The sequence below is a fragment of the Paramacrobiotus metropolitanus genome, unplaced genomic scaffold (assembly GCF_019649055.1).
Source record: "Paramacrobiotus metropolitanus isolate TYO unplaced genomic scaffold, Prichtersi_v1.0 Parri_scaffold0000090, whole genome shotgun sequence".
Lineage (NCBI taxonomy): Eukaryota > Metazoa > Tardigrada > Eutardigrada > Parachela > Macrobiotidae > Paramacrobiotus > Paramacrobiotus metropolitanus.
Window position 1 is genome coordinate 28,773 of NW_026570310.1, and position 14,386 is coordinate 43,158.

Here is a 14,386-nt window from a genome sequence, read left to right on the forward strand (position 1 = left end):
AAAACGACGGGATCTGAATGAAAACGAGGGAATTGATTATTGATGCGAATTGTAAGACCCACAAAATTATCGGCAGAAATTCGATCGCCTTTACTGGCTATTTAAAACCTAGCTTTTGAGATCAAACCAAATGAGAAGTTTGACGCGGATGTGAGCTGAGCATGTTCAGCACTGGTGAGTGTGCCATCTTCGACTAGACCGCATCCGCGCTCAAAGACGGCCAGTTTGTATATGTTAGTCTTTTCCCCGAAGGAGGGTAGTGTGCTAGTCTGCATCGTCATGCTGACTACACACGTTGTCAGGTGTGTTAAGTAATGTGTTATGTCGGAAATAGCCTCTCGGTCTTCCTAATTTGTTCCATAGGGATTTCTGCCATAGAGCCCATGTTATGTGTTTGAGTCCGCGTTGGTATAAAAGCAACGCGGCTTAGGTGTTTATCATCATTAGGAGAGTATGAGTCTGAGTATCAAGAGTCTTGCTTCTTTCTCCCTTCCGTTCCCTCATATGTGATATGTAGGAGTATATACGAGCCCACTAGATATATGGGGCGAGCTGCTACATTAACATTAGGCATTTTATCAGCACTACCTGGGAGGCTCAGAATTGAAGACTGTATCGGATCATCACGTTCTCCAGTTTTGGTTTAACATGAAGGAGTCAACCGGCGCCAGAGGACCGTGGTGACGTCATGCGGTTGCCATCAGCTGACTAGTTTTGTAAGCAATTGGAATATAGCAACTGGTCTTGTTCCTTCTGCAGAAACATCTTTTCAAAAAAAAGGGTTCGCGAAACACGCCTGCCCAAAACAGCGCAATGTTGATGGCCAAACTACCACAAACCATCCATTTTTCTTAGATACTATCAACCAGATTAGGTACAGAAAAGCAAAAATAAGTGGAAATTAAGGCTTGTTTATCACTTCGTTCTTATTTTAACATCCCGGAACTTGCCAGACTGACTTAATTTGAGATCGATTCAGTTTACGGTCGGTTCATTGCGCATAGATTTAATTTTGATCAAACAGTAATGGACCCTTGTCTTGTCGTATATGGTAGAACTGGTGACAAACTTCAAATAACTTTGCTTCTGCAATAAGGGATGTGTGCTTGCGCACTTTTTTATGTAGGGCAAAGTTGAGCATACGATTTCAAACATTCGCTGAAATTTCTAACAACCTGGAGGTACGGAATACACTCTCGGCCATGGAAAAGGGCTTAATTTTTTTCTGTTGGGATACCACAGAGCCGATGACATTTTCGACTATACAAATCCCAAACGGAAGCAAACGGATCAACCAGGGTCGTAAACGCTCAGAGTTTCTTTTGCTGGTTTCCATACCGTGGAGGAAAAGCCATATTGAACTCATCGATCGCTGAGTACAATGACGCAATATAGTTTTATGGGTTACTATACCAAATTTTTGTCCATGTATTAAATTTTTATATTTTAAAATGTTATTTTATAAATCGTACTAATTAGTTTTGAGCCAATAAGCTCGTTAATTTTTCATATCGTGCAGCAGAGCAAGGCGGATATCATGAAACATGTTGACGGTTTCAAACTAAATCCGTCCGGCAGCTGGGATTCTGGCGCATGATTGTATCCAGCTCGGAAAATCTCATCACACACGAAATGAACATCTCATTTCATGTTTCCAAAAATTGGACTTTGGTGCAGTCTAGCGGTTACGTGGAACAAGACGGTAGAAATTTCAAATTTCCACTAGTCAATTCAGCGTAATTTATTTACCGCACAAAATATCTTACGCAGTTCGTAATACTTTATGTATGTCAGTCAGTGCATTACAATACATATTAAGAAAAAAAATGTTGCCAAATTCATTACCCAAATTCTAATAACTGTGATGTAAACAGGGGAAAATAAAAGGAAAAATACTGAAAAAAAATGGGAAAAATCGATAAACGATTGCCACAGGCGCATTCAGATAATTCAAGTGTGTCACTTTTTGGCTGATCCTTATTCTCGGTGGGAACTGGGGACAAAGATTCCGAGCGGTGCGCGCATTGCGAGAAGAGCTCGTGATAAACAAACTCTCACTGGTGAGTACGCATATTGTGATCACACGACACTTACGATACGTCCGACCGGGAACTCGTTATCTCTTCATCCCAAACAACGCTTGAACCATAGCACGCTGGAGGTTGTTGCGACCGATGGAAACCGGAAGATAACCAATGGAATTTTTAAATCTAGCAAGGACAGAGCTTCCTTCATTGAAGCGCCTGCCCCCCTTAGTGAATTTGTACTTTTTTAACACAGCAAAAAAGCGTTTGTGTATTGATTGCCCCGACGGCTACAGGCTGCCCGCCGCCATATTTCACGAATATGAAACCAGTGCAATTGAAATGGTTGTGCCCGAATGATGGCGAAAAGCAAAACCGTTGCACCAAGCTATTGCCAAAGCCTCTGGCGGTAACAGTGATGTAATCACCGAGAGATCTCCGCAAATGGGAACCGGCACGGTCACTGTCACCGAGCTCAGAACGTAGTAAGACGATTATCCAACCATCTGGTGATAGGCCAACAGAGACAACTCCATCTACATCGCTCAAATACGCGCACCAAGACGCAGATCACGGAAACACGAGCAAAAATTAACTTCGCGGCTGTAAAATGTTTCACTGCCGGAAGACCATTATCAAGTCTTCTGTTTTCTTCAATGCACCTTTTTTGCTTGAAGCAAATGTCGTACTGGGCTTTTTTTACCCGTTTCCATCGAAATACCTTGATCAGATCCATCGTTTCAATCGAATTTCCATCGCTTCGTGAAGAATCATTCTTTCCGTTGTTAGCATGTTTGGTTCTGTTGTTCGAACATCGTTCACTGTTCGCTCCCTTCCGCTCCCACGAATAGAGCTAAATCGGGCTTGTAGGCGTAAACCTTATCGCACTTCACACAACAGTGGACAGCTGCCTCAGCCCGTCGATTAATGTGTGAGTTAACAGTTTGGGGGGGAATCAAAGATTAATGATCCCGATTATTCGCACGTGGTTTTACCATGTAGATTGTAATATCAGTGGTTAGATGACCACGTTTTGCTATACTCGAAGCATACACTGTAAGATTTGCAATTTTTTCGTTTTACTTGTCTTCCCTTAGACGAATTTATCGTTTAATTTATGCGCAACTGTTGTTAAATAGGCTACAAAACTGGGAGTAAACCTTTTTTAAGCTTTTACAGCGTCCAGTGTTAGATAAACGCAAGCGTGTGTCAAAAGAGCGGTGGTTTTCGTGTTTTTTTTCCAAAAATGCCATCACATCAGTTCAAGGCATGAATAATGTCATAACCATGGACTTCGTAAGGATATTAGCAAATTGAGGTTACCCCCCAACCTCTGGTTTTTAACCAAAACCGACTACAGATTCAAAATCAGCGCATTTTTCTGATCTAGAAATCATCCTTCAAATTCAGAAAAGGTCGAAACCAAATTCTGACTGCCGGCCCCCCAGTGCCCCAGAATGGCCTGGGGTGGTGGCAGTGGAGTCAAAGACAAAAAATTTTGTTTCTCCATTCTGAATACTTACTCTAGGTGAATTGGCAACGCTGAATCCGAATATGATGTCAGAAAAAGATTTCAACGGTCGCCGAGGGCGTCCGGTCGACAATTTGGTTTGCTTATAATTAACGCGCTAAAATTGGAACAAAAGAAATTTTGACCGAGCGCTCTTGGAGACCGTTGAAATCTTTTTTTGACAGCATATTCGGATTCAGCGTTGCCGATTCACCTAGAATAAGTATTCAGAAAGCAGAAACAAAATTTTTTGTCTTTGACTCCACTGCCACCACCCCAGGCCATTCTGGGGCACTGGGGGGCCGGCAGTCAGAATTTGGTTTTGACCTTTTCTGAATTTGAAGGAAGTTTTCTAGATCTAAAAAATGCGCTGATTTTGAATCTGTAGTCGGTTTTGGTTAAGAACCAGAGGTTGGGGGGTAACCTCAATTTGCAAATATCCTTACGAAGTCCATGGTCATAACGGCCATCACGGCAGTTCAAAGCATGACTAATGTGGCAGTTTTAAACCAGATTATTCCATGAAAATGGCGTGAAACCAGCATCAATTAGTAACATAAATTGCTGTTTCCAACTTAGCCGGTAACAAAACAATTGCAAATAAGATGCCATTGGCATCGCTGTATTCAGGCAGCAATCGGGATTTTTACACACTGTTCGGGCAAACGCATCCCTGAAGAATTTTGTTTATTCTTTTAATTGCGCATGCGCAATGCGTAAATGCGCCCATTGTACGCACACAATCGGGCAGAATAAGTACGCGTGTAACTAAATATGGTGCACAAGCAGATAAAAAGAGCAAAAAAAACAAGAAACCAGTCCCGCAAGGTGCTGAACACATTCACCGTTAAAACCGGCACCGGATGAGCCGAACATATCCGCGCACGCGGAAGCAACAGCTTGTGAAAGCGCGCACCCGCCTAGACGGAGCAGGTGTATTTCCCGTTATCGGTGACACCAGTCCGTATGTTTAGCATGACAACGGAGAAATATCCGCCGCCTTCCAATCAACAGTGTATGTGCAAGACAGGTATTTGTATGATAAGCGTGTTTCTGAATTGATAACTACCGGTTTCTCCATGTAGGAGAAGGATCTGCAGAAGGACCAGCGCGAGAGTGCTGATTGCTGAATGTCAACGAACGCGGACAAGATGAACGAGCGCGGCATGCAAATAGTTTTCGGCTTTGTACGGGCACAGTAATGTGTTAATGTTATAATTTAAATTTGAAAATTTGAAAAAATGAATTCGATTACAGCAAACTGGATGCAGACTCTCAATTGCAGAAAGAAATTTTGAAGATTGCAGAATGGCGAAAACTTGCAGTCGCCATAACCGGATGGTGTTATATCGTGTGGCTAGCCAGTAAAGCTGAATGCGGCATTCTAATATTGCGGCACTGCAATCTAATTTGACAGTTCTGCAGAAATCCGAAACTTTTAGTCTGCACCAATAAAAATCCAACGGACTGCCCTTTTGGTATCGGACTGTTCATTCGGTCGGGAAGGCTCGCAACTTAACCATCTCCTTTTATTGGGGGTTCATTTCCTTCATATTTACAAAACGTTTGGACTTGCGATATGGGTGAAACTTCTTTTCAGCCAAATCCAGTTTTGCGTCCCAAGCAGTGTAGGAAATTGTTTACGGAAAGCTGCAATATCAGTGGAGACTGTTTACGGAAAGCTGCAATATCAGTGATTACTGCGCCCTACACGATGGCCAACATGGCAGTAACCGGCTTTCCCATGGTATTTTGTGAACGGTTTGAAGTGAAAATGTTACACTCGGCTTCCCATTTCGTGAGTAAGCAGTTTTGCTTACTGAATGATAAAAATCACCATATTGATGCGCTGTATTTGAGCTCTAAAAGCTTTGCGTTTTCGGTGAATGCTCCGCAAACCATGTAACAGTCGGGCACCACTTCCGGAAGGCAGCAAGTGAAATGTGTGCCTTTTCTTTGGCGCACGGGCCTGCAAACAACGGAAGATATTCCACGATTTAGTGGAAAGGGGGGAGACATTTTAGTGCTTGGCTTGAAAACTTCATTTCGACAGCATTTGCTAATGACTGGTCGAGTGAAAAAACGTGCAAGCGCATCCCTGTGTACGTCGAATCTTTCGCTCAAAGTTGGTATATTTCTCTACAAGCGAACGACGTCGGCACGGCCGGCGACTAGGATTTCCTAGAAGCAGCTTTAACAAATCAGTTCCGTCCCCGTGATTTTATTGACAAATGAAAAGACACCTACGCAGCAGGAAAATACAAAAAAACGAAACTGTCACAGACTACGTTATAGTTAACCCATAAATGTGGTTACACTCAAACCGCACGCAACAAGACACTTATCTGTACTAAACAAGCCCAATTCCGTGCCGGCTATCGGCATGCTGATATTTAAACTTGCACCTTGCACATTTCTTAACGAAAACCATCTAACGTTATCTCAAACGAATGTAAACAATTTGTGAGAACTTTGATACCAAATAAGTTGTTTTTATTAGATAATCGAGGCACCTAAACTTTCTCGTAGACTTAGCATTGGATTTGAATTCAAGCTTTGGTTTCGGTTTTCCACACTGGAAGCCTATGCTTTGTCAACGGGAAACTTTAGGATCCTCGATCCTCGATCATTTCCGCTATTCGGTAACGCTCTAGCACCGGAACTCTATGCTACAGTGGTACAATCGGTACCAATGTTAAACTGTTTCACCGTAACCCGGTGCTACAGTACTCTGAACCACTTCCGCTATATGAGGCCATTGTGGTGCGGAACCCCGTAATAGAGTACTTCGGGTTAATGCAAGTATGATACTCATAGTTCTAGGACACAATGCGTCGGGAAATCGCTATCATAATATCAAAGGCAACTTCGGGTAACTGCTACCACACTAGCACAGAAACAAATGTAGCTCGAACTGTATAATTATAGCTCACGGGAGAGCTATGTCTTATACCCCCAGAATATATTTGAGAGAAAGAACTAGTACAGGGGGAAAACCATTTAGGTCGAACCAGTTGACGAAACTGCGGCCGTAACCAGGCTGAAGTGTGACGACTCCGTAGTACATCTGTTTAAATCCAGCGCAGCATATAAGCGCCATGTTTAGCCACAACGTCAAACTCCAGCCGGGTGACGGCAGCAGAACAGGGAAATGGTTTGAGCGAGGCGGTTTTTACCTTCATGCACGAGTATTACACCGGTTGCTGACGGTCTACAGTATTGTATTAATTGGAAAGTACGAGTATTATAAGCCGTATTATAAGCCGTCAGTTAGCGCTTGGAGCCGGCGCAGGACATACTTTTTATGGGGTTAAAAGAGAGTTTCTAATTTCAATATGTGATTTTTTAGCCGTTGCGCGCCAGGACATGAACTAGCCGCTCATTACTTTAAGATGAAAACTTGTCAAGACTTACCGGCATTCCCTTGCAAACTGGAAAAAAGCTAAGATTGATCATGCGATCCTACCAGATTCCATCCGACGCCATCTATCACCGGTGCAAAAAAAAATTCAAGAAATCGGAAAAGCGATTTACACGTCGCGAATAAAACAAGACTCCACGGTACTTTCCTGGATAAGAAAATTAGAGCAAAAATATTGAAGGTAATGAAATTTTAGCCAGTAATGCGTATGTATATCTGTCACGCAGAGGTTCGCTCTGTAGGTAAAACCAAATGAACAGGTAAACGCGCACGAAAGCTGTTCTCGTTGAGACTAAAAGGCGCGTCTTCATCAGCGAGACCACATCCGCATTCAGTCATCGGATTGTTGCAATTTTCTCTGAATTCTTACCAGCATTTTGAAAACGTCTCTCTCTTTTTGTCCAGTCACACTGGCTCTGCATGCTTGGTCTCTCTGCACTCTTTCATCGTTTCTAGGTCAGCCGTCAGCGCGTGCTCTTTGGCAGAGAATAACAGTCTCCTTCCAGAGCATTATGTCAGCATGATTAGTGGTTAGTACTGGTTACCTAATTTACATAGTGAAACGCCGTATTCCGACGAGTTGAGCTAAAACGCACAAGACAAACGAAAATTTAGACATAATAAAGCAACGGCGATTGGGATTATATGTAACATAACGTGCAACTACTACACAGATAAATCTGTTCGGCTTGCATTGCTTAAGATTTTTCTGTTATCATAACATATTTATAACTGCCAAGTTATCAAAATACATGATCGTAATGCTAATTTTTAGACAATATCTAGATATTGCAACGGCCAGATAAACGGCTGGCCTTTCGGCTAACGGCCGGCTAAAATCCTTAGCCGTATTACTGAGTCTCTTTATTGGGTTAAAATTAGGGCGCTATCCAATGGAAACCGAGATACGCCTGAAAAAGGCGCCGATGGGGGAATCGAACCCTGGCTACGTCGTTAGATCCGCGTAGGCAGTGCCACTGCACCACGGCGCAATACGTTGAAAAACTTTGAAAGACTTTATCGCTGTACGTGAGCCGCTTTTCCGCTCACAGGGTTATATAAGTTAACATTTGTTAAACTGAGTACCCATGAGTACTTTCTTGATGGTACTGCAACAGAGCGCTGTGAAAGTGTAAAGTGTTTGGGTATCGTCGTAGACCGCTCATTAAAATGGAAGGAAAATACGGAAGCTGACGTTTCGAAATGCAGCAAAAGAATCCGTTGGATAAATTTTTTATTTAAAAGAGTAAATTCTGCTGCCCGCCTTCATTTATTTAAATCCTTAGTGCTACCTGTCTTTGACTATTGTTGTTCCGTTGTCCCTCCTTTTCATAAAACCAGCCGAGATAAGCTTGACCAATGTATGGAGCGATTTCTAAAAACCGTCCCTTTGGGCCACAGCAACTTTAAAGGTCAATTAAAAGACTTAAACTGGGACTGTTTCGACGTTCGCAGAATGAAGAAATGTCTGATCCTCGCCTACAAATGAATATTTTGTCGCATCCCGCTTGGGGAGAGATTTCATCTTCCATATGAACACGATTCTGCTGGTTTTGTTCCTGTTGCAGGTAACACCCGATCCGTACAACGACTTCTGAATCACCGATATCCAATTCGTCCAGCCCCGACAGTGCTCTGCGGAACCTCGGTAATACCGACGCCGAAATCCCATGTTCATGAAATCTGCGAGTTATGGAATGAAATAATTTTACCGAAAGAGTCATGTTCTTCATTAAACCCCTTCAAGAATGCCCTCGACAGAGTCACCTGGAGTAAACTGCAGTGGAGTAAGCTGCAGCGGACCAAGAAAAACTGGGATACCGACTAATTTTTAAATTGTACTAATTTTTAAATTGTACTAATTTTTAAATTGTGTAATATTTCTACTGACAACGAACCACTCTGAAGACTGCTTCCACTTTGTTTTTGCATGTTTTTTTGTTTGTCGGAATATGAGCATCTAACACGTAAACGTGTAATGACCTTTAACAAATGTTAGAACTTTTTCTTTTTGATAATTTCAACTTTTGTTTCTTTTGTCTCGACTGTCAAATGCTTTTTGGGGACCGTGTCCCGATGCATAAGACAATAAATTCAATTCAAACTCAAAATTACGCAGTTGTCATTATTTCAACACGTAGTACACTTCATCCAGTCTCTTACCGGTACAGAACGCTCCCTGAACACACTCAGCGTTACCTCGCATTAAAGCAACACAGATTCTCTGCTTTAGAAACTGAAGGGACCTTTTCTCCTATATCCTATCTATAAGCATCTTACCGAGAGTAGATAGATCTATTACACTTCGCTTTTTTGCTACGCGCGCCCATTGTTCAAAAACCAAAGCAAAGAAACTGAAATTATCGCAGTAAATATCTGTGCTTATGTAATGATTTTCTTCGCCTCTGCCATGGTGGCGGCAGCACCGCGGGGCGCTTCGACGAAGACACATTTCACCTATCAGACAATTTATTCGGTCTTGGGCGAAGACGAAGAGACTAAAAGGTGCTTGAGAAAACAAAGTTAACTATGTAAGGTCACATTCACTTGTCTACCAGTAATCCAGCGAGTTTTTCTGTAACGTTTATTAGTTCTCAGCTCGCAACACACACTGCCTCTTGCCGTAAAAACATTATTATCTCATGTACCCTCTTTTATGACAGTTTTCATCCACAGGATCTGTGCAAATAAGCTAGCGCCCATCACATATCGGGCCAAAGACAGCGAACGTGGATATTACAGCACTCTCACATAAATGTACTGTAAACTATCGGACACAGTAGACATAAACATAAACTATCCATGCCGCTGTGGCGTGACACTTCTCCGCCTGGTGTTTTGGTCCTTTAAAACGGAAGCCTAAGGAAAGGGGCTGTCGGAATGGTCCGGAAGAGTCCGGGCAGGTGGGCTTGCGGAACGTTTGGGTAAACCCGGAGAGTGTTTACTACGGCTGGGGGAATTTCGACTCTGATTCCGTCCGTGCTTGTCCGGTCTCGATGTCCACCGCCGGTCGTCGAATCCTGCGCTCCCATTGTTTCCGACACACCGTTGTCCATCGCGAAAATCCGTTGCATATGCAACAAGCGAAAACCACAACTCTACCAAAAACCACGACGACGATGGCAAAGGTCAGTGACTTCATTATGGTGACCCATGAGCCAACCACGATAGTTATCGTCCAGAGTCAACAGCCGTCTGTACGAAATCATCCGCGTGACGGACGCCGTTCTCCGCCATCGCCCGGACGATCTGAGCGAGAAGCCGTTAGTGTACCGATGTTCACGACTAGGAGCTTTGGACAACGCTTCGTGAGATAGCTCACTGGACACATTAAACTTGGCCAACAGAGATTGATGTGATAGCCGCTGTGTCGGCTGCTTCCGCATACGGTCTCCATTTACAGCGATGAATGGTAACCCGTTCAAGTTCACATTTTCAGAATGCCAGCGGTATGCCTGAAACGGAACTAGGCTGTATCCATCGTAGGCTATCGTCCAAGTACGATAGCAGGGATGAGGCCCACAGGAAGTCGGAAAAACTTTGATCTCCACTTGCAGCGCTTGGCATTGCTGCATGACGGCGCAGCTAACAAAGCTACCTAGGTGCAGGCAGCTCGTGTACCTTAGCCATCGCGCGGCCAAAATCCCGCTAACATGGGATTAGGTCATGACATCCCACATCAGGGACTGATCACAAGGTTTAAGCAGGAAAGGTATCCTATCCCATAAACTGAGGAAGTTCTACAGTCCATTAAAGGCCAATAGTTAAAGGCCATTAAAGGCCTGCAACCGACCCGGCACAGGGATTTTACCAACTCCCTGTGCACAAAAATGGCCGGGAAAATCTAGCAATTATAACCCATTGTGGTTCCTAGCAATACTGTCGCCTACCCTTCAGCGCTAATTTCGCACCGAGCGCATTCCAAAGAACCGTGCAAAGTTTACTTATGATACGAGAAAACAAGGTTCAGGTTTATATCGACGATATTTTGGTCAAAGGGGAAGCTCCAGAATCTTGAAAAACTTCTCAGCATCTTAACAGCTAATATCATCATCAACGGAAAGAAAAGCCTACACCAGTAGTTGCACAATCTAATCAGGAACAAAAGTTTTCTAGGCCAGCGTCTCCTGGGGGGCGTAACCGTCGCAGTCTCTCACTGATGCATACCAGCGCGTGGTTGCTAAATATTGCTTCGTAGCGTGTGCTACACTTGTCAATGTAAAGAGCGTCCTTAAGCAAACATCGGTCTTGAAAAATTGTGGAGGTAAGCTAGAATCCAAGGCCCTGGGGATAAACCACTTTTTTACCAAAAATATAGTCTGCATAGTTCCAGATCTCGGAACTAATCACAGCAATTTTTCGCATCCATTCGGCGTCATCAGTACCAAATCGAAAACATAAATTAATTTTTGGAGACAATAAATTTAAATAAGTCATCGTGTGCTTAAGGTGCTTTCATAACAATTATCGTTAATATTGCAGTTGAAATCGACAATGCCAACACCGCCGGCATCGACAATATCCGGAAGGCGCGCCGCAGCGCATCGTTAATGGAGCTCTACGGTAATCTAGTAAATAATTACAAGGAGCACTTCATATATCAATTTATTCGTTTTGTAACACTGATGCTGGCGTAGTACAGCGCACCGTCAGAGCTCTTACATATATACTATAGCATACCTTAAAACTGCAGGAATGAAATATGCCTATTTATTTCGCCACGTGCCCACCATGAAAAAAGATGTGTATAAAAAAACTCCAGCCTTTGTTCCTTTGGGTTGCGTCGCCTTGTTCGACCAGACTGCGCCACGGTACTTCCAAATCGAAGATACGCGTACAAAGCGAAGGTTGCATGGCAGTTATGCGGTTTACGTCGACCAGGACCAGACGCAGCTACTGGACAATTATCTTTATGCGGACCTGACGTTCACGAAATACATATGGTATTTGATGTTGCGAATGATTGGTGGAGATGCTGGTTTGCGCCGGCTCGCGTCACTTTTCGATCTGCAGCGTGAATTGTCCAAAGAAGGAAAAAATAAGCAGTGTTACAACGGACAAAAAAAAATCCTTGGGAAGGATTTTTTTAAAGCTATCGGGGTCTGGGCGACCAGTATTGGTTTTATCCTTTTTGCCGTGGAAACCCTCGGAGTGCTTGGCCAAGCAGCTAGAGAAGTGGTCAGCTTTTTCGGACGGAAAATCAAGGATAGATCTGGAGAAAGCAGATTCACGGCATTCTTAAAGCAGCGTATTAGTCTGGCAATTATTAAAGGCAATGCGGCTGCGGTTTTAGGAACTTTACCGGGCAAGAATAAACTTGTTGATAATACTGATTTTGGTTGTTTTTTTAGTTCTTGAGTGGGTAATGAAGGCCGTAGTGATTTGACTCATGACTGTAATGTCGCAACGTAAAAGTAATAAAGATATCAGATTTTTTAAAGCTATACAAAGTAAGCAGCTGTTCTCTCGTCAGAGCTCTAACAAATACCAACGTTTGTAAGAACGCGTACCATGTTTGGCAGTTACGATCTACTTACTATTCAAAAGCAAAATTGTGAGGTTGAATTATGTTAATAAATTTAACCGGCATTTTAGGTCATATTATTACATATTATTTTGCACTTATTAATTAATTTGTTTTTATCTTTTTGCAGTTCCCCAGCTTCGCCATGTGTACCTACGTTGTGGATACCAAGGAATGGACGCGCAGCTCTTCATGTTTCACCTCAGTCGACATGCCCTTCGTACCAATAACCATCAACAGGACTTCCGCTGCACGGTCCATCCTGGGCGTAACCATATCGGCGTGAGCCAGCGGGGAATTGCGCGTCATTCACTACATTGGGAGTATCAACAGTTCATTGACCAATTCCAGTTGATTTCCATTGACTTCGAAAAAGGTCAGTTAACTGCCTTGTCCGAGCGATGCGATCAGGAGTATACCGCCTACCGACGCCGTCAACGTCAAATGGCCATTGCCTATCATGAACGAGTACATGGAAAGCCTGACAAGCGTCTACAACGTCAATAATTAGCATGTTCTGTTTTTCTGTAATGTAATTGTATGTTTTGCTTCTCTTTGGGTTTTAGCAATGCAGTTGACCATTGAGAAATGGTGTAGTGTTGCAAAGGAGGGTAGTATGTGGGACTCTCCCAAAAACTGTGAGTGTTGTGATTGATTGTGCGGGGAATGACTTTTGGATTGTATGAGTCATGGTGTTGTTGTAAGTTCGTGGATGGCTGATCGAATGTGGGTCATTCGATCAGCCCGTGGTATAAATATGCTCCAAGGGGAGCAGTAAAGGATTGGTAGCGTTTCAGTTCTGCAGTTTCGCGAGTTGCCGAGTTGTTAGATGAGATATTTTTTAGTACATGTACTGTAGATATATGTTGTAGTGAGGAGCGCTACACCTTTTTGTGTGCGCTTTAAAAGTGGTGCCGATATTCACAAAGTGCTCACTGAAGCAGCTTAGTACTGGGCTGAAAGTGGCAGGGGAATGAGAATATTCCAAGTCTGTATCGCGGGGACTAAGTTGGTTATTTACTCCCATCGTCGTTACAATGTAATTCCTGACGTCTTTGCCGCACGTTACACTGCCGTTTGCTGATATGCGCGCGTCACTGTCGAAAGTAGCTGTAAAAAATAAATATGTATGTTGTGTCGCTGAAGCTGTTTGATCCTTTCATGCGCATCTATTGTCCGTTGCTTTTGAAATACGACTTTTGTTATGCGTTAGACCAATAAAATGCAAAACAAATAAAAGCAATTTAAACCCGGGATCCTGGCCAATGAGAATGACACAACGGGTCATATGGATCAGCACTCCCATAGTCGTCGATCATAAGTTTTAAGTCTGATCAAACTGATTTGGGAAGGTTTAAAGCACTTTTGGGTATTTTCGATGCTTGCCCTAAACGATGGCCGGCCAAAATGAGAGTAATCGGCATTCTCATGGTGTTTTGTGCGGTATGAATTGAAATATTACACTCGGTGTAAATCCTTATACGGTATAAGTCTTTTTTTCCGCACCTACGTCGTCAGGCTACTACCCTTAAGCTCCGAGCGACGTTCAGCGCAGCCTCCAAGCGGCCAAGGCAGTCGCCTAGCTGTAGTTGGCTTCGCCAGACAACGCAAGGGTTGTTTACAAACGCAGATTGTGTAAAGGTGACGGATTCATTGGATCCATATTCGATTCACATTATCTGTAAAAATTGTAATAACGACGATATTTTCACGGGTTTACATTTAGGCAACTGCTAAAGGCGAAATCATTCACAGTGTACTGGAATAAGTAATACAAATGATAGGTTCAAGTGGTAAACCGTTGTATAATTTTATCATGAAGAAAAAACGCAAATAGCGCTCATGGCAATATGCGAAACTATACGTACTCTCTTCCATCAATATCACTTTACACTACAACACATTCT